The sequence below is a fragment of the Narcine bancroftii genome, chromosome 13, assembly GCF_036971445.1.
Source record: "Narcine bancroftii isolate sNarBan1 chromosome 13, sNarBan1.hap1, whole genome shotgun sequence".
In the NCBI taxonomy this organism is placed as follows: Eukaryota; Metazoa; Chordata; class Chondrichthyes; order Torpediniformes; family Narcinidae; genus Narcine; species Narcine bancroftii.
This window is the reverse complement of record NC_091481.1, coordinates 13,414,474-13,441,046: the sequence shown is the minus strand read 5'-3', so window position 1 is coordinate 13,441,046 and position 26,573 is coordinate 13,414,474. Positions and strand designations below refer to the sequence as shown.

General features: G+C 39.7%; 1 protein-coding gene and 1 long non-coding RNA gene across 31 annotated transcripts in view; one reads left to right on the top strand and one right to left on the bottom strand.

Moving 5' to 3' along the window:
- Positions 1-26,573, top strand: part of shank3a (SH3 and multiple ankyrin repeat domains 3a) — a 651,448-nt gene that overhangs the window by 126,329 nt on the left and 498,546 nt on the right. The gene's annotated exons all lie outside the window — the stretch shown is intronic.
- The window catches only part of LOC138748500 (uncharacterized), a 78,077-nt gene continuing 62,191 nt past the window's right edge, over positions 10,688-26,573 (bottom strand). Inside the window, exon 4 of the long non-coding RNA XR_011348078.1 lies at positions 10,688-11,046. This is a non-coding gene — a long non-coding RNA (uncharacterized lncRNA). The remainder of the gene's footprint in view (positions 11,047-26,573) is intronic.

The following is a 26,573-nucleotide window of genomic DNA, read 5'->3' as shown; positions in this document are numbered from 1 at the left end:
TGCATCACAACATGCTGAAATGCATAGCTCAGAACAGGCCCTTTCAGCGCACTTTGTCTATGCCGATCATGATGGCTTTCTACACTAATTCCATTTTCCTGCATTCAGCCTGTACCCACCTATGACTTTCTTGTCCAAGCCTCTTTTAAATTTTATAAATATCTCTCTCTCCACTACCATCGCTGACAGGAGGTTCCAGACATTCATCACCTTCTGTGTGGGAAATTTTCCTCTCCGATCTCCTTTAAATTTCTTGCTCTCACCTTAAACCTGTGCCCTTTAGTTCTTGGCAAAGAGATTTTGACTTTCTATCCTATGTATGCCCTTCATAATTTTCTAAACCTCCACTTTCAGCCACCAACATTACAGTGAAAATGGACAGTCTATCCATTCTGAAACATTTGCCCATTCATTGTCCAAGTTTTGGGATTGACTTTGTGTTTGAACACCCAGTCCATATATTTTCCAGTGCTGCAATGTCTCTCCTGAATGCAAGTCATTTAGTACTGGGCAATTTGGAATTTCACATCTACTGCTGTTTGTGATAAGAACAGGGTAGGAAGCAAGCAAGTTTAAAAAAAAAAACTGCCTTTACACAAAAAAAACCATAAGACAATAGAAGCAAGAGTTGTCCATCAGGGCCATCGGTCCTGTTCTGCCAATCAAAATTGTCATGGCTGATCTATGCTGCTCTCAAATCCTTTTAACTGTCAGTTCCCCCATACCTCGATTCATTGACCTATCTATATCAACTGAAATATATCTAACTCTCTAGCCTCAACCAACTCTGGGAGCAGAGAATTCTAGAGATTCAAAGTAAATTAATGTGAACCAATTTTAAATGTATCCATTCAAATTTTTTAATAAACATTGCAAAAGCACTTGCCTCAACCATCACCCCTGGCAGTTCTGAAATATTTCATGACTCGATCTTTAAAGTTTGGGTTGAATGAGAATTAAAAGATGAAATCTTAATGTCTGCAGAATTGGAAAGTTCAAAATTGATTAAGATCAATCCATCACATTTGATATATATGACTTAACCAGCTCCCATTTGAAATTTATTCTTCAGTTAATTCACTTCTGAATGTGAAATACTTTGCAGACAAAAACCCTTCATCTCATCTGTCATTAGTTTAAGGGTTGGCCTCTTTTACACCTAAACTGTTTAATCATACAAAAATCACAATTTAAATTGAAATAATTTTGACTGTTGTGTTTATAGGATAAGATAAAGAGGAGGTGACTAAATGAAACATAAAAATCAGTGGAAGCCCATTTGGCTGATTGGTTTTCTTCTGTGATGTAAATTTTCATTTAAGTTTAAAAAGTACAGCAATGTACTTTTTTTAACAATTATATTGGATTTGGTGGCCAAATATTTGAATGTTCTAACAAGGATTCTCCCTCTCACAGTACATGCAAGAACAATAAAGCTGACAAATAGCCTTAATAAAACTAGACTATTAATAAGATACAACCAACAGCTTCCCTATAAGGAACTGTGTCCAGATGCCATGATCAAATCTTATTTTACTGGTGATTATAGAACCAGTAAAATAGAACATATCGCAAAATTAACCTGCAATTTTAATGCAAACCAAATCCTAAAGGCCTTGCCCATAAGATGTGAAAGCATGGAGTTGCATTGGAAATTTAGTGGGGTGTGAGGTTAAAAGTTTATTTTAGACCATCTGCAACTTCTCAAGCCACTTGTATCACTTTCCTTCTATTTCAGCAAGAAATCATGGGGTGCAGTATGTGTCTACTTCAGCCACTTAAACCAAGGATATGAGCACAGATGCTGTAATTTGCAGTGAGAGTGACAAGCTCATACCAGCTGTGCCTGCTCCACACCAGACACCCTAACCATAATCCTAACCTCAACCTTTGTCCAGATTCAGATTTATTTTCAGAGTACATACATGTGACATCACGTACAACCTGCAATTCTTTTCCTGCAGGCAAGGCAGAATTACCACTTATTGGTAGTACACAATGTACACAAGTAAACAAATAAAGAAATAGAAATAACTAACTGAGCAATACAGAGAGGAATTGAGTTTGTCTGGTGGTGGAATGGTAGCAGCTGTTCCTGAACTGGGTGGTGCAAGTCTTGTGGCACCTATATTTTCCTGATGGTAGTGAGAACAGAATGTGGGTTGGGTGGTGTGGATCCTTGCTGATTGCTGCTGCTCTCCAACAGCCTTCCCTGTAAACGTTCTCAATAGTGGGAAGGGTTTTGCCTGTGATGTCCACAACAACCAGTTAATTGGTTTTTAACCTGTATTAGTGGGCAGGAAATTCCAAAGTCTGCATGCAACTCCAATTCTACTCCTAACCAATGTCACTTTCCACTGTCCAAGATATTAGTATAAAATCAGTTTTAAGTTAAATCTTTTTTAGAATTAAATTAAAATTGCTTCTCGTAAGTTGATGGATATTCTACCCTTCTGGTGCTTTTACACTTTCCTTCTGAAAGAAGGACTGATAATTAAACTATTTTAGTAAAGCCTTCGCTACTACTTGGCATCATTTTTTGTGGCGTCAGCAATTAGTACATTGCTATAACGCAGCAGATTTGTAATGTACTTGGCACTGAGCCAGGTAGCACACTTGAACACCTAAACCAATTCTTTCCAAAGCCCATTTCAACTGATACACAGCTTTTCATAAAAAATTATTTGACCACCAAAGATGGAAGAACTTAGCTTATTTGATACTTCACAGAAGGGATCGTGAATACCAGGAACATGCTCTCTCAAAAGGCTGTGAATGCCTTGATGCTTTTGGTAGTGAGATCAGTAGATTTCTAATTGGTAAATGTATTAGTCTTTAAGAGCTATGAGTTGCATACCTCGTGATCAAAATGTAATTGGAATAGTTGAGACTAAAAATACTTGTTACAATGTTTCTGAAGGAATGGGAGGTTAACAATACTTTTTGCATTTAAACTGTCTTTGAATTTCCTGCTGAGTTTTCCTTTTTGAAGCTTGAGAGATTGAGTGGCCAACTTGGGCTCCACTTTTTATATTTGTATGTTATGATCTTCAGCAGGAATTTAAACAGTCTTTGGATTTTCCAACTGAATTTAATGTGATATTCAGGGCAATCACCCAGAACAGAAAAAAATCAATCTCTGGATTCAGAGACGATTATCAGAGAAAGAAGTCTGATACCCTATACTGGATTTCAAGCTCAGTCATGGAAATTACAAGAGATGAAGATGTAAGGATGTGCTCAAAACCTCCATGAAGAAGTGCAAAATCCGGATTGACTCCTGAGAACTTCTGATCCACGATTGTTCAAATCTGAGAAGAAACATTCTGGATGGTATTATCATGGCTATGCAGCCCTGTGTAAATAATAGGACCACAGACCTGAAAACTGCCACGTTCCCTCCTTATCAGGCATGTCCTGCCATATTTGTCAATGAGATTGCCATTCCCATACAAGTCCAATTAGCCATCTAGAAGTAAGACATCATCAATCCAAAGGGACAAAAGAAGGATATTATTTTTATTATTATATTACACCAAACAACAAGGATTTTCCTTCCTGAACATTTGTGAGTATATTTTATGGATTTTGGGCTTCTAGTCTCCTTAAAATTTTCCTATCACCTACCATTTTTTAGATACAACTTATTTTTGTGATTTCTTGTCACATTATTAATGTGCTTCAACGCCAGAGTCGCTGCCCTGTCTCTGGGCTATAAATCATCAGGCATTAAAAAATTGTTCTTCAGTACGTTGGACTGTGAAGTTACTACAGAGGTCATTGCCTCCAAGCAATTGATGGGAGAAGAAACAGGTACACTTTTCATTTTGATCATGAAGTGGACTCGAGAGTGAACAATGATCTTAGAAATATGTTCAACAATAGTCGGCCAGCATTGATGTATTCCAGTTGCCCTGATACCGTTTTTCCTATGGTCACAGTGTCCCGGTGAAACCTTTCACTGTGTTCGTCACTGACTGCATCAAGATCAGCAGGGGAGAAGTCCAAGTGTGAATGCAGAAAATGAATTTTCGATGACATGTTACACTTCATGGTTGAAGTGAAAAATGGAAGGAGACATCACTACTTCAGCAAAGCCAACTACACGCAGTTGATACAGATTGATGAAGAGGAGGAATTCGGGACCTAAAGTCCATCAAGCATCCTTCTGTGCTTCTCTTATTTCTAAGATAATTGTTCACTCTTGAGTCCACTTCATGATCAAAATGAAAAGTGTACCTGTTTCTTCTCCCATCAATTGCTTGGAGGCAATGACCTCTGTAGTAACTTCACAGTCCAACGTACTGAAGAACAATTTTTTTTATGCCTGATGATTTATAGCCCAGAGACAGGGCAGCGACACTGGCCTTTCTGTGCTCTACTGGAGAATGCGTAGTTGAGGAATGATCACCACTGACTTGAGATGGCCTGACAAAGACTATCCTGCTCTTTGATAAAAATAGTACACCTGAAGCACAACTTAATGACGGAGATGTATTTATCTCTGTGGTTCGGGATAGTTCCAGGGTTACTGGATGTGTATAAGGATCTGCTTCTAGATTGCTGTATGTCAGAGTCCTTGGATGAAGCATAGACTCCTTCATCTAAAATAGAAAGAGGAGTGGGAAGAAATCAGAAATTGATGACATTGTTTTGCTCTATATCGAGCACCATGTTCTGTCTGTGGCCATTGCTACTAATCTCATTGCTACTAATGATCTATTCTTGCCCAACCTGTGCTGCTGAATCTAACGAGATAACCTGCCCTCATTGGCCTAGATCAGGAGACTTTTAACAGGATACTCTCAATAAAATAAGATTTTTGGTGAGCAATTCTGCCAATGATTATGCTGTCCCTATTAATGGTGGGGTTAGGTAGGACTTGCCCTCTCATTCACATGACATTTACCTACTGAATTGAACCCTTATTAGAAATTGTCAGGAAAGATGTAATATCAGGATGGTGGTTATACCAGTCAGCAGAAGTGATTTCCCTATACATGGATGATGTTGACGATGCCATCTTTTGCTTTTAATAACAGTCTGTCCATAGGCTACCAGACATTATTGATTGATTTGAGCTTGAGTTAGGAGCTAGGTAAAACAGAGCACCTTCAGTACTTTGTATCCTTCATTAAAGTATCTTCAGAACTGGATGAGGGTCCCCAAGCCTGAGAAACTGTAATGGAGGAATTGTCGAGGCCAAACAGGAGCGGTTTAGATGGATAGGATTGGAACAGATAAGATGCATATTATTTGCTATTCCCTGTAACACTGAGCTATCTTCTATCTTGAATTTTTAGGACGGGGAGGCATGGCAGTTACTCAAAGTGAGACTGAGAAGGCTCAGTCTGACCATGTTGGCCGAAGTGGTACTGAAACCCACCCCCCTAATTCCAGCAAGTGACTTTTTACCTCTCTTGGGGAGAAACATTTCTTAAGAGCAATCTCATCTTCCACATGAGTTGTCAGACAATGTTCAGCCCAGGAAAGATTCAACCCAAATGGGCCTTTTGAAACCAAATGGTGGATTCCATTAGTTAAAATGTCTTTTCACGCAAACTCCAAGAGTCACTTGGATTTTATTGGAAAGTCCTCCTATACAATCCTTTCAACATGCCTCGATCATGTGTCCAAATGAAGCATCATTGCCTCCTGATGAATGCCCCTTTACATGTAAGGTACAGAGGAAGGTGTCTTTGTTTGTACACAGCTGCTTAAGAATACAGGACTTTGTACTCCATAGGATGATCTCAGAGATATATACTGAAACATGGAGTTGCTGCTGGAAGACAATCAGATTGTAGAAAGAAGCATTTTACTTCCCTCACATTACTATTTTTCCAGCAGAAGGCACTATACATGACCAAGGATTACTCACTAGTTCATACTCGGCTCCTGCAGTATGGGTTGTAGTTTGCACAAATAAAATAGAACCTATGCAAAGAACCTAGGGAAAAAGCCATTGTGCAATGCCAACACACTGTAGTTCCTTTGCAGGCAGTGAGAGACAAAATATGTGTTTTTTTAAAACTAAAATGTATGATTCGATGGACAAATTTGTTGACTGTAACTATTTAAAATGTGAATGTTAGTACAAAATGTGCATGCACATAGTTTTCCGTGGAAATATTTTCAATGAAATGAGTTCAGTATGTTTGGTAGTGCCACATTGGGCTTTTTGCTGGGCCATTGGATGTCCTTTATTTCTATGCTATAATAAATTTTCCTGTGTACCTGCTAAGTTTAAAGGCTGTGGGATTTGGGTCCAAATGAGTCTGTGTGAATTGCAGCCTCAGTAAGTTGAAAGGGGCCTTTTGAGTGTCAGGGGAGCATTGGAACCAGGGCCTCAGTGAGTTCCAGCAGAGTTTGGGAACCAGGTCCCCGTTGAGTTTAAAGGATTTGTGGGAACTGGATGCTGATGAGTTTCAGAGGACTGCGTGGAGCCCCAGTGAGTTTGGGGGAGTGTGGGAACTGTATTCCAGGCAAATTTCAAGAGAGCACTGTAAAAACGTCATCTGTGAGCCAGATGCCGAAAGATGAGGTATTTCCAAATAGTAGCATAGTGGAATATTGGAATTTCATGGTAATTTTTTAAACAAAATTAATTTCTCTTGGGGTCAGAAATTGTACAATGAAGACACAGAGGAGTCACTCAGAAAAGAATCTCTCACTGCAATTGCTGGATGGCTGATGTGTTCCCCATTTCCCAGTGATAAGTCCCCATGACTCTTATTACCTAGGGAACACAAGTCAGCATAATGTCAGATTATCAGTCAGGTGAACTAGTTGGTTAATAGCTAACAGATTGAAACTAAGAAGCATCTATGATAATGAATGCGTTCAGCAATAATCTGGACAGGATTTCCTGTTGAGTGCCTCAGTGGCAAAAGGACTATTTTCTTCTTTTGACATATTAGCTTGTATTTGTAACCTATGAATTGAAAAATAAAACTGCATTTATGCAGCATCTTTAACATGGCAAAAGAGCACAAGACAATTCTTAGAAGCCTTAACTCACAAAACCTGGCACCAAGCCAGCAATCAGGATTCAAACAATTCCTTCAACTGATATCACTGGACAACAATTTTTTTCAAAAGGTTTCCTTCCTGAGGAAAAATATTGGGGATTATGATAGACAAATTCAACCTGAACACAAAGATAATTTTGGATTGCTGTATCATTAACTAAACTTTTCTTGAATCTAGCATGTTCATTTGCATAATGATGGTGTTAGTTCAACTGACCTGAAAATGTTTTACTGCTAATTTTAATTTGTACTCAGCACCTGATGCCTCTCATGTCAGTGTCCAACAATAGTCGGACCAGCATGAATGGATTCCAGTTGCCCTGATTTCCATGGTCGTAATGTCCTGGTGAAATTGTTCATCATTGACTGAACCAAGATCAGCAGGGAAGAAGCCCCAGTGCGAATGCAGAAAATGAATTCTCAATGACATGCTGCACTTCATGGTTTTTTCTGCTTGAAGTAGACTTAAAATATGACAAGAAATCACAAAAATAGTTCATATCTAAAAAATGGCACGTGATAGGAAATTTTTAAGGAGATTTTCAATATCAGCAGCCAAAAATACATAAAATACACCAAAAGTGTACAAAGAATTATCTTCATTATCCAGTGTAATGAACTCCCTCTTTTCCATCTGATGGCTACCAATGACAAGAAGAGCTCATTGTGCTGACAGTAGAACTCTGAAACTCTTGTTGAAGGAAATGGACCAAGAATCCATGGAGGAGATAGTTAGGTGATATCCATCAATAATAACCATGACTCTTTGAGCTGGAGGATTTCACGGAGAAACGTTCCCATTGCTGGTGCTCTGCTAACTGCCTACCTCTGTAAAATCACTGAATAAGGTTGCAAAAGCTAGGTATTCTAAGGACAGACACTCTCAGTTCAGTATCATTATTTTCATCCATTGTTGTTTGAATCAGGACTGTGAGCAATCAATTCCCGTTATGTCAGCATTTTATGGCTTTCAAACTTAATTTTGTTTTTAAAGTAGAATCTATTCTGTCCAATTTCTGTTTCCACATTGTTTTATACCCAAGTGGCTCTATATGTGTTCTTATCTGCATCTCTTTCCGTATTGTCCTTCTTCCTTAATATTTTCTGTCAAGTCCAATTCCAACTTCAGGGCCTCTACAAATAGCTAATTCCTTATGTGTGCAGCTGGAATGATGAGTGTTGGCAAGGTACTTAAATCTAGCTGTCACCTTCATCCAATCTTTATAGGTATGTGCATCCGCTCACATCATAGTTCGAAGTTCAGATTTATTGTCAGAGTACATTCATGCCATAACATACAATCCTGGGATTCTTTTTCCTGTGGGCAAGGCAGAATTATTACTTATGGGTAGTGCAAAAAACTGTACTCCAGGAGATGCACATACATGTAGACAAATAAAGAAATACAAACAAAGTGTGCAAAACAGAGAGAAAAAAAAATCAATGAACTGCAAAGGTAAGAGGCCTTAAATGAGTCTCTGATTGAGTTTATTGTTGAGGAATCTGATGGTGAAGAGGTAGAAGTTGTTCCTGAACTTGGTGGCATTAGTCTTGCGGCACCTGTGCATCTTTCCTGATGGAGGCAGCGAGAACAGAGCACGTCCTGGGTAGTGTAGATCCTTGATGCTGCTGCTCTCCAACGGTGGAGAGGGCTTTACCAACCCCCTTCCTCTTCCCTAACCACCTATCTATCACTGCTATAATTATAACTACTAATTCATAAACAGTCAGACTCCTACATAGTCAGGTCAGGCTTTGCAGAGACATCATAGTAGGGCAAAGGGAAGTCAAATACACAGCACCATGCTTTGGGAAAGCTTTTGGGAATATATAGAAGAATTTTGTTAGAATAGTACCTGAAATGATGACAGAGGTGGTGAAGACACAGTAGAGAAGCTGGAATTGTTTGCCTTAACAGGAAAGAAAGTTGTTTTTTTTTTTGCAACACCTTTCACAACTCTGTACATTCCAAAGCACACCACAGCTTATAAAATGGACATTTGGAGTGTGGTCACTGTTTTGAAAAATTTCAACTAAAAGATCCACTATTTCTTTTAAATCCTTTGGGGGCAGTCCAGCATATCCCAATGATTTGCCCTTGAGCTTCCATATACGTTATTTCTTACGATTTGGATTTTTACCTGTTACTTGAAATGATCTTGTGTGTTATTTAGGGATATTTACAGTATCTTCCACAGTGATGAATGATGTGAATATGACGACTTAACATACCTGTTATTTCTTTTTTCTGTTATGAAATTGCGAGCCTTGTTTTTTCACGGTACCTTTACCTATATTAGCTATCGTCTCTCTATTAAATATCCATTGAGACGCTCACTGTTTATTTTGATACTGTGCACATGTTTCCTCTTGAAATCATTTTCTCCTATCTCATGAGCTTTTCCTTCTTTTGCTGCTAAAAAGCTTCCTCATTCCCTGGTTGACCACCTATCCTTGTATCTTTTTAAGTCCTAATTTTCAATTGAACATTGTCCATGACCTCCCTTGTCAAGGAAATGTTAGAATAAAATTTAGCTAATTGAACTTTAGAAAAATTGAAAACAAATTCTCAACATTATTGGTTAATACGGAAACAGAAAAAGGTAATGGCTCCATGTATCAAAATTTAAAAAAAAAATATTTTTAGTGGTTAATTAGCAAATTAATCCAATTTGAAGTGTCCTTCTATCCTTATAATGAATCAAAAAAAAAATGATACATCTAATATTAACTGCCCAGCAGTAAATTCTAAAATTAGGAAAAGCCAAACCATCTTTCTTTTTAAGGTTTTGAAGGAAAACTTTATTAAGATGAGGATGCTTATTTTTCCAAATATATAAGGAAATAATTGAATCAAGTGAATCAAAAAGGGTTTTGGGAACAAAAGCAAGATCAGCTTGGAAAATATATAGAACCTGGGTGAGATATTCATCTTAATAACATTATTTCATCCAATTAAGGACATCGAGAGAGGAGACCACTGAGCTAAAGACTTCTTAATATAGCTAATTAAAGTAAGAAAATTCTCTGTGACCAAATTATTATAATTTTTAGTAATAGTAACACTTAGGTTATTAAACTGAGTTTAGCTATTTTAAAAGAAAGAGCTATATCTAGAGAGCCAGAAGAGTTTATGACAAACAACTCACTTTTCTGATGATTCAGTTTATAACCTGAAAATTGACCAAATTAGTGGAGCAGTGACAGAATGGATAGAATCAAATGATCAGGGTCTGAAATATATAATAGAAAATCATCTGCATATAAAGAAACCTTATAAACACTTCCACCTCTTAAGATTCCAGAAATGTCATTAGATTGCTGGAAGACCACAGCTAATGGTTTTAATGCTAAATTAGATAATAACAGACTAAGAGGACAAACTTGCCTAGTTCCATCATAAAGATGAAAGGGTTTGGATTTTAGAGATTTGATGAAGATTGAGGCAACAGGAGATAAATATATCAATTTAATTCAATTGATAAATTTTGGGCCAAATTTAAATTTTTCTAGCACATAAAATAAAAAGTCCCATTTTACCCTATCAAAAGCTTTTTCAGCATCTAACAAAATAACACACTCAGAAGATAAGACAGGAGGAGAGTAAAGAATATTTAATAAGCAATAGATATTAAATTGTAAATAATGACCCTAAATACACTCAGTTTGATCTTCAGAAATAATAAGAGGCATAATGTTTTCCAACCTACAGGTTCATAGTTTAGACAAAATCTTAGCATCAGCATTCAAATGAGAGATTGGCCTATAAGAGGAACAGTCAGATAAATCTTTATTCTTTTTGGGAATAAGTAACATTGAGGCTTTGTTAAAAAGTTGCAGCTAATTTGCCAACAGCAAAATATTCAGAGAGAAAGGAGTCATGGGGAGTCAATGATTGTCAGAAAGTTGTATAAAACTCAACTGGAAGTCCATCGGGGTCTGGAACTTTGCTGGATTGTAAAGAGTTCATTATTGCAGCAATCTCCTCAGACGAGACAGGCTTTTCCAACAATAACTGAAGAGAGCAAAGGAACAGTCAACTAAAAATTCCATAAAAATTGAATCCTTAAGAGATCCTGATTTATAAAGGTTAGAATAAAGCTTCATTTATCTCTACATGGTCAGTTATCTTTACAAATTTCTGAAATAAGTCACTTTGTAGTATAATCTCTAGCTAGAAGTTTCTTTTTCTTGATTACCATGGATATAAAATTGGGATTTACTCTGTAAAAGTTGAGTCTGAATAAGATGAGGTAAATCAAGCTAAGTTTAAGTTTGACCCTTTCTGTTATAAAGTGTAGGTTTCAAAGTCGCAGTGTACTGCTGGTCTATAAGCTTCAATTGATTGGCCAAAATAGCTCTCTAAATTAGCTCTCTTCTTAACATTAGCCATAAATGAAATAATTTGACCTCTAATATAAGCTTTAAAGACTCCCATATTACCAAGCCAGAAAGCTTTGGAGGATTTTATTAAAAAAAAGAAAGCAATTTGATCTTTTATGAATTCCAAAAAGTCATGATCTGACAATAAAATTGGATTAAAATGCCATTGTTTAGTTGTTCTAGAGAGTGGTCAGAGATTAATATGCATGAGAACAGTTTCTTGCCTGTGGATCTTGTTTTTATCACTTTGTCTCAGACAGGGGAAGAGCAATAATATGAAAATCAGTAAAAAAAAAGAGTATTTGAGTGGCTGATGGCCCTGCCTTGTTCTAAGAATAAACCTCTCCTAATTTAAATGTACATCATACTCCTTTTTAAAAGGTCATTTTGGCCATTAATACTTTTGCTTGCATTAAGACCAATCTTGGCATAACAGAGTTAATAAGTAGTTTTTAATCCATATGCATTTTTCCCTCTATCCTTAATATAGGTAAAATAATGTCTGATCCATTTAGACAGTAAGTGCTGGTGAGCATGTTTGGTAAACAAAGCTGGGGATTCTGATCCCAAATGTCAAAATTCAAAGGTTAGAGCTAATGATGGTGACCATATTGTTGGAACAATACTCTTTAGGGAAGGAAACCTATCATTTTACCAATTCTGACCTTGAAAGTCCGGGTTAGGCTCAATCCAAGAGGCATCAATCTTCACCAGCCAGTTCAGGTCCCTTTGACACCTTGGAGCACTCTCACACCCCACACATTGATACCATACATGATTTGTGGTTTGGGGTCTCATGAGGGGAGTTTCTTGCAAGTTACCCAACCCCTTACTGTCTTTTTTCCATGGCATTGATGTGGCTGGTTCAGATGATTTTCTGATAGATTTCTAGGATTTGGCAAAGGTCATGTGATTGAATGTCATGGATGCATTATTGGACTTTTTCTTGTTGGAATTAGTCATTGACTAGCATTCTTGTGACATAAATGTGACCTGGCACATTTTTTAAAACTATTTTATTTTTGTTTTTTTTCCATGAATATGCATATCAAATTTTCCCATTTTCAGAATATAGATATAAATATATATATAACCTTTTCTTACAAAACATACAGTGACTATAAAATATCTATTTTGTAGATGAAGTTGCGTCTTTAGACCAAATCCACTGTCCAGCCTCTAAGCAACGCCTGCGGACTTTGACTATACATACTTATTTAGGTCTTTGGATGGATCGGACTTCATTTTTTCTGCCTAAGTTTAGATCCATTGATGCCCTTGTCCTTTGACACACCTGTTATGATCTCTGCACTGCTTGAATAAGTTGAATCAATGAGTTGTGCAAAACCAAATGGTTCTGGCAAAAGAATCATATCAGAGATGTGCTGAAGTATATTTTATTCAGCAGTTTGATATGAATGCATCATCTGAATGGGTGATGGATGCACATTGCATAATGATCAAAAGGAAATTGAATATGTAGTTGAAAAGGTAAAAAAACCTGCAAAAATGTGACTAATTGTTTCAATGAGCCCAAATAAGTATGATTGATCTGTCTTAAGTCAGTCAGCTGACTTAAGAAATAAAGCATTAAAGCATAATAATTCTTGATGAAAGGAAAGGAAAATTCTTTCAGTGCTCCTGATCACTACCTAGTGGCCAGTTTGGGATGATGTGCATTTTAAGGTCATGTCAAAGAACTAATGAATCCTTGATGGTCCACACTGAACTCTCAGTCCAGGATGAAACATAGGATGTGTGGTTCCTCTGGAATCATGGAATCCCATGAATGTGGAGATAAGCAAGGGAGACTGTAGGCCTAGAGAATGTGAGGAAATGGGAGGAAAGTACACATGACCACATTCTGAATTTGGTTTTGCTCAGAACGCAAGCCACGAGAAAATAAAAATTAAGCTGAGAATCTTAAGATATAGGAGCAGAAATAAGCCCACTGACCCATCGAACCATTTTAATCATGAGCTGATCCATCCTCCCACTCAGCCCCACTTCCCTGCTTTCTCCCATAACCCTTTATGTCCTGACTAATCAAATATTTGTTAAACTCTGCCTTAAATACATCAATGTCCTCACTTTCACAGCTGCCTGTGGCAACAAGTTCCATAAACTCGTGAACCTGTGACTAATTTTTTTTTCCATATCTCTGGTTTAAATTGGCTCCCTTTTATCCTGAAGTTATTCCCTTGTGTCCGATAATCCCTTACCATGGGAAACATCTTTTCCACAGCTACTCTGGCTGTGGAATGCCTCTATGAGATCCACCCCCCTTTCATTGCTCTGTACTCCAATGTGTACACTCCAAGAGCTAACAATCATACCTTATAAGCTAACCTTTTCATTCCTGGTATTATTCTAGTAAATCTTCTCTGAACTGTCTCCAACTCCAGCACATCTTTACTCAAATAAGGCACCCAAAATTGTACCTAGTACTCCAAGTGAGATCTCACCAATGCTTTAGAGAGTCTCAACATAACATCCCTGCTCTGATATGCTATTCTTCTAGAAATGAACGCCAACATTACATTCGCTTTCTTCACTCAATCTGGAGGTCAACCTTTAGGGTATCCTGCACAAGGATTCCCAAATCCCTATGCACCTCAAACATATGAATTTTCTCCCCATCTAAATTATAGTCTGCCCATCTATTTGTTCTTCCAAAGTGCATGACTGTACACTTTCCAACATGGAATCAATATGGTACCTTTCACAAGCTCAGGATACTTGTTTTTTGTAAGGATGATTAAGCATTAAACAATAGCTGATGAAACCAAGAGTACATTTTTGATGTAATACGGTATATTCTCTCACATTTCTATCTCCTGCAAAAGGAAGTGCCTCTAAAAGATCACTTTTCCATCAATATTGCATGCCATTTTCCAGAAGGAAGTATTTGAGATACTCTTAAGGTGTGCAATGTGTTTTTGGATGCTAAGTGATTCAAGAATGGTAAGATTTATTGCCTAGAGGAAGTTTCCAGAGGTTACATGGTGCAAAGCTCTCTTGGCACAAGCCAAGCAGCACTTTATAAGAGACGTGGCTACCACGTGTTTGGTGAATACACTCTCACAAGCCCATTCTACATTGCAGTTTGACCTGCTGCATATTTAGCCAGGAAATTTCAGACATTATCCAAGAGACAATTGAAAGGATCTAGAACTAGATTGAGAGGTGCAGATTGGAAAAAGGTGATAGTTTTTCTTCCTAAAAGAATATGATTGAAACTTGGACCATTTTATGAAAATGCAACAGGTTTTTTATCGCTTTTACTAATCCCAGCTCTGTGTTGATAATTATTTTTCTTTTCAATATTTTTATTAACATTAACATTTCGCATCCAAAAATACAGAGTACATATGGATATATGTTAAAATTCAAAAAGATACATTACATTCAAATCATATCATTTCATCCAATGTTCTCCACATTTTAATCAAACATGTATTGATATTATATTATTTTATTATAAAAAAAACTCTACACCCACTATCAAGAAAGAAACTGTTTAGCCAAAAAAAAGAAAGACAGAATTCTTATCGGAGTGATAAATTACCTCATTAGTCAACAGTTCTACCTTCATTAGAAATCAAAGATTATAAAACTAATTCAAAGAGTCCCCACAGTGTTTGAAAATTTACATTCAAATTGGAAATGGAGCATCTAATCCTCTTTAAGTTTATATATGACATGACATCGTGTAGCCATTGAGCATGATTAGGCGGGGTAACATCCTTTCATCTGAGCAACACTGCCCGCCTTGCCATGAGAAATATAAGCTAACACATGTAGCTCAGATGTAATTAACATTATGTTACTCCCTCCAACAATGCCAAATAAAACAGTTAAGGGATTTGGTTTAAAATGAACTTTAAACAGTGCAGAGAAATTTGAAATACTTTGATCCAATATTATGTCCAAAACATATGAATTAATGAAGCATCTCCATTGTTGCAATTATCACAACGAGGAGATACATCCACATAAAAACAAGATAATTTGATTTTGGACATGTGAGCCCTATGGATTACTTTAAATTGTAGGAGAGACTGGTGGGTACATAAAGAAGAGGTATTACCAATTTGAAATTACATTAAAAGTTTCTTCAGGAATTAAAAGCTGTTCCCAGGCTTTTTAAATTTTATCCAAGGGAGCCTCTCTTATTCCCAATGACATATCATAAATGTTAGATATTGAACCATTATGGAAAGGCTGTAGATTAAAAATTAATTATTAGGAAATCTATGTAATTGAGATTGTGAAAATTCTCTAGTCTGTAGATAATGGAAAAAAAGCATATTTGGTAGACCATATTTAACTGAAAGTTGTTCAAAGGAAGTGAGACACCCCTCAACAAATAAGTCTTTAAAACATTTAATGCCCAATCTATACCATTCTTTAAAAGTTATTTCAATCATGGAAGGTTTAAAGAAATAATTGGAAAAAATAGAACTATAGAAAGAAAATCTCGTGAAGCCAAAATGTTTTCTAAATTGTAACTATATCCTCAAAGTATATTTAACCACTAGATTATTAGTTAATTTGTTTAGAGATGCAAGAAATGAGGATCCAAGAAGAGAAATTAGAGAATGAAAAAAAAACCCCCAATATATTTATTTATATATTTTAAACCATTCAAAATGTTAAGCTATTGTCCTTGCATTTGGATTATTGCACCTGCATGAATTGTGACATCTCAAGGGTTTGTGATGCTATATTAATGATGATTGCTGAATAACATCCCAACTAACATTATTCAAAGCTTCATATCTGTGTATAGCAGATCTGAGTGCAGGCTAAATAAAGGAATACATCAATTGTACACAATTCAAATGCTGCATTGTAACTGCGTGCATGTGTTTTCGTGTGTGTCTCCAGCATCAACATGTGAATAGATGTTTGCACATGTATGTGGGTGCATGACTTTGTGTGTTTATATCTGTACCTCCCTTTGGCAAATGGTTTGTGCTTGAATGTTCAAGTTTAAATAGACCTGTCATTCCTGAATATCCCTGATTATGTTTTAAAAAAAGAATAATTTATCCATATAAGTATCTGAAGTCCCAGTAATCTCTCATAGAATTTTTTCCATCACACTGAAACAACATTGATGCATACTGAAAACTGTGCAATTTGCCTTTGGAAACTCAAATAATTGGCTTTTCTGTATTGCTGTAGTTGTCCACAGTTAATCTGTGGCTCTTACTACCCTTTCTGGCACTTCTGGTCTAGTGAGACAAGGTTCAAGATTCATATATTGTCATGTAATAAAGACAGTGCAATATTGCATGGAATTTGTTTTCGTCTGCCGTAAGGGAGACAGATTCGCCATCAGCAGAAATTGCCTGAGGCACCTCTTACAGTCAGAGAAAGAGAAGCAAAAGAGTGTCTCCTCAGAAACATCATCTCCTCAGAGACAGTCCAAGAACACAAAAAAAGAAGGAAGCTAATCAGCATTCAAGCCTGCCTTGCCATTCCATACGATTATGACTGATTGACTGATCACCCTGGAACAACTGGATTCTGAGGACATAGATGTTAGTCTATTGTTCATAGACTTTAGGTCTGCATTCAGTACCATAGTCCCCAGCAAGCTCATTCCCAAACTTCAGGGCCTAGGCCTCAGTGCATCTCCTGTGCAACAGAATCATTGACTTCCTACCTTAATGTCTGCCAAGCTGCCTGTCTCCCCTCTGGCTGTGCATTATCTCTACTGTTAAGGACACTCCCCTTGGATATAACTGTATATGCATCTATTGTCTTTCATTATTGTACCATGAGTTTCTGCTAATAAAAGCCATGATTAATGTTTGACCACATTGCTTTTGTCTACTTCATCAACTGGCACTTCAACTTTATGAGCAGAAATGGATGCAGCCCTCAAGCCAGAGCGGTTGATAATCGACCAGTCGGCCCCGAGGGCCAGAGAAATTTTCAACCACTGGATTGCTTGTTTTGATGACTACATGGCTCGAAACAACGTGGTTGATGAGGTGATACATTGGGGCCACCTGAACTCTCTGCTGGTTGAGGTCCCTTTCGCCGTAACATAAGGAGCTACCACTCTGGCTATAGCCCTGGAACGTCTGACTGCTTACTATGTGGCACCACGGAATGTGATGCTTGCTCGACACCAGTTGCTGATGCCAGAAACCCGGGGAAAGTGATGCTGCCTATGCACTGGCCCTCGACTCGCTGGCAAACGAATGTGATGTCAGGGAAGTCAATGTGCAACAACACCGCAATGCCTTGAAGCTGGATGCTTTTGTCAACGGGATTAACTCCAGTTACATCCGTCAGAGGCTGCTGGAGACAGAGCCCTTAGCCTACGACTGGGCAGTCACTCTAGCCAAAACACTGAGAAGTGCCATGCAGTCCAGTGAAATGCTAGAAACCGAAAAGGAAACATCCAGGGGTGCTGGAACCCCAAAAGAAAGAAAAGGGAAAACTCCTGAAAAATGCTACTTCTGTGATAAGAGCTGGCACCCCAGACAGTAATGCCCAGCTCGATTTGCTACCTGCAGCAATTGTGGGAAACTCGGCCACTTCGCTAAACCGTGTAAGGCAAAAAGTACTCTCACTGATAAGAAGAAGAAGAAAAGCACCAAGAAAATGTGTCCTGGACCTGCAGGAATGGAGGACAACTGTGAAAAGGGGGAATCTTCAGACAAGCAGGCTGAATCAACTTCAAGTGACAGCGAGGTGAGATCCCCTGTGATAGCTCAATTGACTCCAAAGCTTGGGGGACGTTACGGACTGGAACGGTCGACTATGGAGGGAGAGGTGAATGGTGAGACTCTTGATTGTCTAATAGACTCGAGGAGTACTGACAGCTACATCCACGAGAAAGTTTCCAGAGCCTTAAATTTGTGGAGATATCCAGCGAACCGAAAGATATCGATGGCTTGTAGTACACTTACAAAAACTGTACGGGACAAGTGTAAAGTTACTTTCAATTTGCAGGGGCATTGCCTTGCTGATGTATGCCGGAGCTCTGCGCCCTGTGTTACTGGGGTTAGATATTCAATCTCAGATGAACAGTGTAGTGTTAAATTTTGGTGGGCCACTACCCATACTTACCATCCCCCGCGCTATTTACTGCGGTCTGTCCGCATTAAAGATCAAAGCTCCTTCCCTTTTCAGTGATTTATCCACTGAGTGTCAGCAGATTGCCACTAAGTGCCGTTCTTACAGCAAAGAGGATCGTGAGTTTATCAAAACGGAGACCCAGAGACTGCTTAAAGAGGGAGTAATTGAACCTAGTAAGAGTCCGTGGCAGGCCCAAATGGTAGTCGTGAAAAATCACACTAACAGACGACTGGCTATTGACTACAGCCAGACAATCAACTGTTACACTAACCTGGATGCCTACCCCTGCCATGCATCAATGAAATGATTAATCAGATAGCACAATACAAAGTGTACTCCACTATCGACCTCAAAGCAGCTTATCACCAAATCCCCATTAAGAAAAGTGAACGGCCCTATACGGCCTTTGAGGCTGATGGTGGGTTATACCAGTTTAAAAGGGTAACTTTTGGGGTCACTAATGGTGTGTCCGTGTTTCAGAGGGAAATGGATAAGATTGTTAGGACGTATAAGTTACAGGGTATGTTTCCCTATCTGGAGAATGTCACTATCTGTGGAAAAACACAGGCTGAGCACGACAACAACTTAAAGAAATTTTTAGCAACAGGTAAAGAACTCAACCTTACATTTAATGAGGGCAAATGTGTGTTCAACGCGACAGAGCTACGCATTCTGGGCTACATTGTCCGCAAGGGCAAAATCCGCCCCGACACGGAAAGAATGGCCCCCCTTAAGAAGTTACCACTCCCAGACTCAGCAAAAGCCCTTAAAAGGTGTATGGGATTCTTTTCCTACTACTGCAAATGGGTTCGGGACTACTCCTCGAAGGCACGCCCTCTGTTTGACATTAAATCTTTTCCTCTCACTCCAATGGCCTTGAAGGCTTTCGAGAGAATTAAAGCTGATATTGCCAAAGCTGCACTCTCGTCCATTCCAAGTGGAAACTGATGCCTCAGATTGTGCCTTGGCAGGAACCCTTAATCAAAAGGGCAGACCTGTGGCATTCTTCTCCCGCACGTTACACGGACCTGAACTTAAACATCCTACCATTGAAAAAGAACCCCAGGCTATTATTGAAGCTGTTCGCTACTGGAGACACTTTCTAGCCGGCAGAAAATTTACTCTTGTCACTGATCAGAAATCTGTAGCCTACATGTTCAGTACTAAACACAAAAGTAAAATCAAGAACGATAAGATGGTACGCTGGCGAATAGAACTCTCAACTTATAATTATGAGATCCAATACAGACTGGGCAGGTTAAATGATCCCTCTGACGTATTGTCACGATCTGCTGCTGGTGCTCAGCTGGAGGGGCTAAAAGAGATCCATAGCAGAATGTGCCACCCAGGTGTCACGAGGTTCTTCCACTACATAAGGGCTAACAACCTTCCTTACTCTCTGGAAGAAGTCAGGAAACTGACTAAAACTGTCCCGTTTGTGCAGAATGCAAACCACAATACTTCAAACCTCCGGAGGCCACTCTCATCAAGACAAGCCGACCTTTTGAGAGGATTAGCTTAGATTTTAAAGGACCGTTGCCTTCCAACAACAAAAATGTATATTTCCTTACTGTATTTGACGAATTATCCAGGTTTCCCTTTGCAATACCCTGCCCTGACGTCTCATCAGCATCTGTCATAAAGTCACTTGACAGAACTTTCAGCATTTTTGGTTTTCCCAATTTCATTCGTAACGATAGGGGCTCAACATTCATGAGCGCTGAACTGCAGCGAGCCCTGCTATGGAAGGAGATTGCCACCAGCCGTACCACGAGCTACAACCCGCAGGGTAATGGGCAGGTTGAAAGGGCTAATGCTACAGTCTGGAAGACTGTTAATCTTGCTTTAAAAACACATAGTTATCCTGTTACCCGGTGGCAGGAGGTGCTGCCTGAGGCGCTACATTCTATTCGGTCATTATTGTATACTGCAACAAATCAAACACCTCATGAACGTATGTTTGCCTTTCCTAGGAAATCAGGAACTGTGATGGACTGGCCAGCCTGTTTATCTGAGCCTGGAACTGTGCTGCTAAAGAGCCATGCTCGGGCATGTAAAACAGGCCCCCTAGTCCAACCAGTTCAGCTACTGCATACCAACCCCAACTACACATGTTAAATTCCCAGACGGGCGTACTGACACTGTACCCCTAAGATATCTGGCCTCACCTGATTCGACCCTTCCTCACACCCCTACTCAGAGTGAGCCTGAGAGCTTGGGCTCCCCCCCCACCCCCAGCCTGTGATCCCGAGTAAGCTTTCAGACGGCCATGCTGAGGCTCCACTGCCTCACGCTGGCTATTCTGGAGTGGGTCCAGAAGTCAGTCCTTCGCACACTACAGACCCAGGACCTGTACCAGTTCCCAAGGTTGCAAAGAAGCCACCTGTTTTGAGAAGAAGCACCAGAATTCGTAAACAATCTGATAGGCTGACATATTCATAAAACATCTCATTATATTTCGATTGCTTGCTAGATACTGGCGTATTTTGGCTTTTAGAGTATTCTCAATGCCAAACATGGTATCCATGTATCGCCTGTTTCAGTCTTTCCTAGCAGCTGTCCTTTTGATTTTAACCCTTCTTCTGCCGGGGGGAGACTGTGGTGAATGTCTGCCAAGCTGCCTCTCTCCCCTCTGGCGAGCCTTGCTGTACTAACATTGGCTGTGCATTATCTCTACTGTTAAGGACACTCCCCATGGGTGTAAGTGTATATGCACCTATTGTCTTTCATTATTGTACCATGAGTTTCTGCTAATAAAAGCCATGATTATTGTTCGACCACGTCGTCTTTGTCTACTTCATCAACTGGCACTTCACTAACAGACTGCAAACAGTAAAGATGGGTAGTAACATCTCCTCCATGATCACACTCGACAATGACACTTCCCAAGGGTATGTATTCAATCCCCTACTATACTCCCTCTACACCCATGTCTGTACAGCTAAACACCATTCTAATTCCATCTTTGTATTTGCTGTAGTAGGTTGGGTATCAAATAACAATGAGATGGAATACAGGAAATAAATTGCAAGCCTTGTGGCACAGTGCCAAGGTGACAACCTCTCTCTCAACATCAAAAAGATGAAGAAGATGAACATCCTAAGGAGAGGGGACAGAGTCTACACCTCTGTCCATATTAATGGTGCTGAACGTGGTAGAGTAGATAGCTTCAAGTTCTTAAGAGTAAATATCTTCAATGTCCTGACCTGGGACAAGAACATTAACACAATAATAGAGAGAGTGCCCAAAAGCCCCTACTTTCTTGGACCACATAGAAGTTTGGCAATATCTCAACTATTTCTCAACAAGTTCTACAGGTGCACCATTGAAAGCATACTTAAAGGTTGCATCATGGCATGTTACACAAGCTGCTCTTTCAAAGAATGGAAGAAAATACAGAAAGTAGAAAATGCAGCTCAGAGCATAATGAAAACTTCCCTCCCCTCCATGAAGGCCATTAACATCTCCCACTTCTAAGATGGGAAGCCAACATATTGAAAGACCCATCACAGCCCAAACACTTTCTCTTTATCCATTTCCCATTGGGGGAAAAGGGCTCAAGAGCATGAAAACACACATCAACATGTCTAAAGACAGTTTCTCCTTTGCAGCAGTCAGGCTCCTGAATGAACCCCAGTCTTTTCATGTTGACAATCCCTCTTTCATACTGCTGATTCTGTGCCCACTAAGGGGGCAAATGTCAGAGCCTGGCTGAGTTAACTCACAAATTGCCTTCTGGCAGTGTGAAAGTGTAACCTGCTCTCACATTGTCACTGCTGGAGCCTGGACTCCCTTAAAATGTCTGGTTGCCAATTAACGAGGTAAGTCATGGTGCAGTGGGAAAGGCACCCAAGTACAGCATGCCCGGTATGTTTTGCCACTTCCTAGGAGGGATGGGAGTGTGAAAGGGCTAATGATGTTAATTGATCTTCCTTTTCATTGTAATCCCACTCTCTGTTAACTGTGCTCTGTCCATGGTGCTATGTAATACTAGACATAACCTGTTGGTCTGTTCGCAGATGAACTCTTCTCACTGAACAAGACATTTTGTGACAAATAAGCTTAAATTTAAACTTCCCCCATAACTGGCAATTCCATAAGGTCTCAAATACATACAATATATTTCGCCAACCTCAGAACGTCTGATGAACGTCTCGCGACAGAGAATGGCAGAGACTCGCTTTCTTTTGAGTGAAAACATTTCTAAATTCCTCAGTCGACCAGTCCCCTACTTTGTAGTCACGTCCCTTTGTTCATAACTCTCACGCAAGTGAATTTTTAACTTTGATCATAGAACAAATTTTGTTGATGGTTAAATGTTCTCTGTGGTAAGGAAGCATCAGAACAAAACCAAGCTTCAGTGCCCTTATCATGTCATTACATGGCAGAAGTTCATTTGACTCAATCCAATTATCTCTTTTCTTTTCTCTTTGGCTTGGCTTCGCGGACGAAGATTTATGGAGGGGGTAAAAGTCCACGTCAGCTGCAGGCTCGTTTGTGGCTGACAAGTCCGATGCGGGACAGGCAGACACGGTTGCAGCGGCTGCAGGGGAAAATTGGTTGGTTGGGGTTGGGTGTTGGGTTTTTCCTCCTTTGCCTTTTGTCAGTGAGCTGTGATGTGCCCCTGAATAGGTGATAATAGGTCCTTTCAAGCTGCTGTGTAAAATGGGGTTAACTGGGCAATTTTCCCAGTTAGCACCCCACTCACGCAGCAGTGTGAAAGGGTCTGACCCAGTCAATGTGGTCCAAATCCAACCAGGTCAGGGAACTCAGTTAAATTTAACCAGGACGCGGCTTCTGGTGGCTTGAACAGCAAAATGGCTGACCTGGTTCCTGCTGTGACGTCAGTACTTGCGTGCTGGCATCACAGGGAAACCCCTGGGTGAAGTGCCTGCCATGATTGGGAGGGGAGAGAGTGAGGTTGCTGCCAAGGGGAGAGATGCCGAGGGCTTTGGGGGGTGCTGCTGCGTGGGGGATAGTGGGGGGACTGCGAACTGCTGCTGCCACTCCGGTTGTGATAACTCAGTGATTGTGGCAGCGGGGCATTGCTCGGGGGGGTGGGTGTGCGATTGATGGGGTGGATGTTGATTGATGGTGGGTGGGGACTGTCGGTGGGAGGGGGGGGTCGAATGACGGCTGGTGGGGGGGTGGGGTGGGGGAGACTTACCGATAGCTACTGAGTGAGTGATACATCACTTACTGTGTCATCATGGGGGCGGGATCCCCCTTAAATTGGCGATTTAATGGGTTGATCCCCCTGCAGATTACAAGGTGTTAGAAGCACCTTTGCTCCACTAATCGCACCTAGGTCCCAGGAGGGCTACCCAGGAGCTGCAGCTTAAAAGTGCCTAGTGTATTGGCTCATCTGAAAGGAAAAGTACAGCACTCTGTCACTGAATCACATTCTTGGGCAATACAGTTAGAACTTCGTTGCACAATCACTCGGCTCAGCGTCAATCTGTTACCAACTCAGCAAATTGCTTTGGTCCTTGTTACATATAGTGTCGATAAAATCAGTCTTTGCTCTTAGGATACTAGTTGGGGGGATTTGGGATTCAGCCAAGATCCTTATTCCTGATCATAGCTATCCAATAATTCTGCTGTGTATGTGTGCAACTATGAAATGGAGTTTGAGAGCATGTGTGTGTATTTAATGTTTACACATCCCTCAAGGCCCTGGGTTGATACATGTATGAGATTGGGCAGTGGCTATTGTCCACAAGGTCAATCTTCACAGATGTAGCAGAGAACTGTGGAGAATATTTAAATGTAATGACTATTGAAAATCCTATGATCCTGGATCAGCATAATATTATGACAGAGGAGGATCTGTTTTTCATGGTGCTTTCTTCCTGCAGGTTTCTTTCCCTCCCCCTTCTCTGCCCAGAATCCACTAGGGACACTTCAAGCAGACTTCACAGGCTTAATGTACTTCTATTCAAAGCCTGCTCATCTGTTTTTTTAATGTTAAAAAATTTTTCTCTTTTTCTCTCAACGCTGATTAAAAAAGAAACATTTCACACGAATTCTCTGCTTAATCTTTTCCAATTGAGTAATTAGATTCTTTGAATATAAATCTGTGCAGAGAAATCAATATTTGACAAAGTGAGTTTGTGATAATTACTGATTTTTTGTTTCATTGCAGTTGGGGATACTGGGAATGATTTCACAAAAATATCACAAGCTTAGGGTAGAAATCTAACAGCCCCAATTTTCAAGTATGATGCACTGCAGCAGAAGTCTAACCTCGATCTTGCACATTATAAATGCTGGTAGCAGCCAGATTTATTCTAGAGGAAAGAAGGGCACAAAGATTTGGGGAGTCAAGTAATTGGAGCAAGCAGCTGAATAGAGATCCAATAGCTGTAGGATTCACCTCTTTCCTCCCGACTGCATCGGAATTACTATTTGATAAATTAAATGATCAAATAAAACCCTTCCTTCCCAAATGGGATACAATCAAAACCTTGTTTTCTGGAATTCAAGCCACAAGCAAAAAAAAATGGAAAATAAATAGGTTAAAAAAAATGCAGATGTTTAAAATTAGCGTGCCTTGTCGTTAGTTCACCAATCATGCAACATGCATTCTCAAGCAACTGGAAAATTTGCTTATCTGGCATCTACCAATCCCCATGGGTGCCAGATTCAAGGGGTTTTAATGTCTGTCTGTAACCTCTAATCATTTCAAGTTAATTTTACAGAGGATATTCCACAGCTTTCAGGCCCCAGTTAACACATGTACAAAAACAGGTCTGAAATGGCCACACCAAATGCTTTAAATACTACTTGCAACTGTATGGCATTCCTCAAGGGTGAAACATGCTGTCATTGTTAAAAAGTGGTGGCAGCTGGTGACTTGGTTGAAGAGACTGGCTGCACTATGGCCAAATATGCTGACAATATTAATGATAGGAGGAGGACTTAGAGATTGTAAAGGGATACAGATAGAACCATAGAGACATACAACATCACAGCACAGAAACAGGCCTTTCAGCCCTTCTGGTCAGTGTCGAACTATTTTTCTGCCTAATCCCACAGACCTGCACTCAGTTCAAAGCCCTCCATTCCTGTTCCATCCATGTACCAGTCAAAACTCTTAAATCTTAAAACTCAGTCCATATAACCATATAACAATTACAGCACGGAAACAGGCCAATTTGGCCCTTCTGGTTCGCACTGCTCCAAGTACCCTCCTTTAATCCCACTTACCAGCACTCTGCCCATATCCCTCCCTTCCATATACTTATCCAACTCTTTCTTAAATGACAAAATTGACTCTGCCTCCACCACCTTTCCCGGAAGCCCATTCCACACAGTAACCACTCTCTGAGTAAAGAAGTTCCCCCTCATGTTACTCCTAAACCTTTGCCCGTCAATCCATGACCTCTTGTATCCATCTCTCCTACTCTCAATGGGAAAAGCCTTTCCACATCAACTCTATCTATCCATCTCATTATCTTAAACACCTCTATCAAATCCCCTCTCAGCCTTTTTCGTTCCAAGGAATAAAGACCAAAACTGCTCAATCCGCATTCAATACTTCAGCTGGCAGCTCGTTCCACACTCCCACCATTTTCTAAGTTCCCCCTCATGTTCCCCCTAAACTTTTCCACTTTCACCCTTGACCCATGTCCTTTGGTTTGTATCTCATCCACCTTCAGTGGAAAAAGCCCATCTACATTTATTCTGTCTATCCCCCTCTATTAAATCTCCTCTCATTCTTCTACGGTCCAGGGAATAAAGTCCTATCGTATTTAACCTTTCACTGTAACTCAGTTTCTGAAGTCTGGGCAACATCCTTGTAAATCTTCTCTGCCATCTTTCTATCTTATTGATATCTTTCCTGCAGTTAGGTGAGCAAAACTGCACACAAAACTCCAAATGTAGCCTCACGAATTCCTATATAATTTTACTATAACATCCCAACTCCAACACTCTATACTTTGATTTATGAAGGCCAATATGCGAAAAGCTCTCTTTATGACCCTATCTACCTGTGACACCACTTTCAGAAAATTAGGTTAAGTGAGAGTGCAAAACTTTGGGAAATGGAGTATA